This window comes from Zea mays, chromosome 5 (assembly GCF_902167145.1).
Source record: "Zea mays cultivar B73 chromosome 5, Zm-B73-REFERENCE-NAM-5.0, whole genome shotgun sequence".
NCBI lineage: Eukaryota > Viridiplantae > Streptophyta > Magnoliopsida > Poales > Poaceae > Zea > Zea mays.
Genome location: NC_050100.1, coordinates 212,598,491 through 212,600,633, shown reverse-complemented (window position 1 = coordinate 212,600,633; position 2,143 = coordinate 212,598,491). Strand labels below are relative to the sequence as shown.

The window sequence follows — 2,143 nt, the reverse complement described above, 5'->3', positions numbered from 1 at the left end:
ATGTGGACGTTGTTTTCATATTTTTCTCTATGTCTTTAAAACCTAGTATTTTAAGTTTTTCGAGAGCGAACAAAAAAGTTGGATCATTTTGCCTTAGCATGTGGTCGATAGTATCCCACACCAAAGCGGGAACAAACAGGCCTAGGTATCTGGCTGGTCAATACAATAATCTATGTATATTAATATTGATATTACAAATATATCGCAAATATCAGAATGGCGCAGCGGAAGCGTGGTGGGCCCATAACCCACAGGTCCCAGGATCGAAACCTGGTTCTGATATAATTAATTTTTTTATTTTGCTTTTTTCTGATAGTTTTTTCTTCTCCTAGGAACGAAAGCTGATCTCCGGATCGAAACTTGGCTCTGATAATTTCCTCTTTTCACTTTTTTTCCTCCTTGGGAACTCCGGTTTTGCAAGCAGCAGCAACTAACAATTTAACTTACCCGCCTGCTCGCACGAACCATTCAGCACCCCCTCCGTTTTTGTACGTGCCACCACGAACGAAACAAGCGTAGCAGCTTGGTTGAACGCAAAGCAGATTTGCCTCGGTAAGCGGCTGGGTCGAGCAGCAAAACCACTATCATTAGTTAATCATCACGCTAATGCTGGTCGACTCAAAGGCGACGTGGACAGGGACAGCTGCGCACGCAGGCACGCATCGTTGAGCGCGTGGACGCATTCGGCTATAGATTATCTTCGATAGCTCACCAACAATTCATCTTTAATAAAATGGTATTAGAGGAGAGATGCCCGATAGATTATCAATCCTATTTTCCAATACATAGAACCCATATATCGAAATAGAGGAGGAGGGAAGCTAACAGATAGGCTGTGGTCTCAGCATTTTGATGATGGGAATGCGATTCTCCTTTTATGTAAGGAAAGATGAGATATTTTCTAGTGATCATATATTAAAATAAAGTGCTACTGAAGAGATGTTAAAGTAACAAATTTATGTCGTCTCATCTTAACATAACAGTTTTACGAGGACGGGACTGACGAATTGGCTGGAGACGACGCTCTTATGTCTGCCGTCTCCAAAAGCAGCCAAACCGACTCGCTGAGGCTAACTGCAGCGGTGAACGCTGCCCATCCCCTCCCCTTGCATGCGGCGCGCAGGGGCACTCTACGGCCGCAGCGGTACCTCGTTAAACACTATACTGTGGGTCCACGAGTAATTGTTAGTAGATAAAAAATTAATAGTTGATATAGAAAATGATATTTTATAGTTGTAGTGGGGTATAGGGGAGTATTTAGGGAGAACCGCTGCGGGAGATGAAAAAATAAAGGAAAAAATAGGGGGGAAAATAATATAGAGGTGAAAATTTAGGTTTAACGGTTGCGGATAGCCTGAGACGCGGACAGCCAGCCGAGTTGGCGTTCGCGGATAAGAGAGCCGTGCGTGGTGCCCCCGCCGCCCTCTTTTCCCTAATCCCCCCTGCCGTCTCGTCGCGGAACGCAAGCAAGCACCAACTGCCGTCTCCGCTTTTGCTGACCGCGGCAGCCGGCGTGGAGAGTGGCCGCCCGTCGCACTCGCGGCGCGTTGATCGGGCTCGCGATCGCGTTGCCCGCCGCTTCCTGCCTGTCCCGCGCGCCTCCGTGCCCGCCGGCGCGGTGTCGAGTCCCCCACGCCCCCCGCGTCGCTTTCCTCGATCGATCGCCCGTTGGGATTGTGGGATTCGTTCGCTGATCGTTTTTTTTTTGTCGTTGCTTTAACTTGGACGTCCAGTGCAGCGTCGGCCCCGCGCGCGACGCGAGTGGGTGATGCTGACGACATTTTTCACCGCGCGGTGAGCGCGAGCGCGAGGGCGACTGCGAGAGCGTGTGGCCCTGGGGTCGCACGGCGCGGTACCGTGCTCCATACAGCTGCAACACTCCACCGTCGGCTTCGGCTTCGGCTTCGGCCGCGCCGCGCGTGGTATTTTTTTTTCCCCGCGAACCTAACTCATCTAGACCCACCTGTCAGCAAGCAAGCACCTGGATGGCTATAAAGCAGAGTCAAGTAGTCAAGCTGTGTTCGCGCGTGATCGTCAGTGTAACCTCGCATGGTGGTAGCGAGTTCTAAATTTTACTTGCAAATTTGTAGTGTACGTAGGGGTGATAATGTGCTCTAGATATTATACTACAAACTTTAAGAAT

General features: G+C 49.6%; 1 non-coding gene across 1 annotated transcript; it reads left to right on the top strand.

The window, feature by feature from the left end:
- Positions 1-210: 210 nt before the first annotated feature.
- Positions 211-282, top strand: TRNAM-CAU (transfer RNA methionine (anticodon CAU)). The gene has a single exon. It is a non-coding gene; the product is annotated as a tRNA-Met (tRNA).
- Positions 283-2,143: the final 1,861 nt, after the last annotated feature.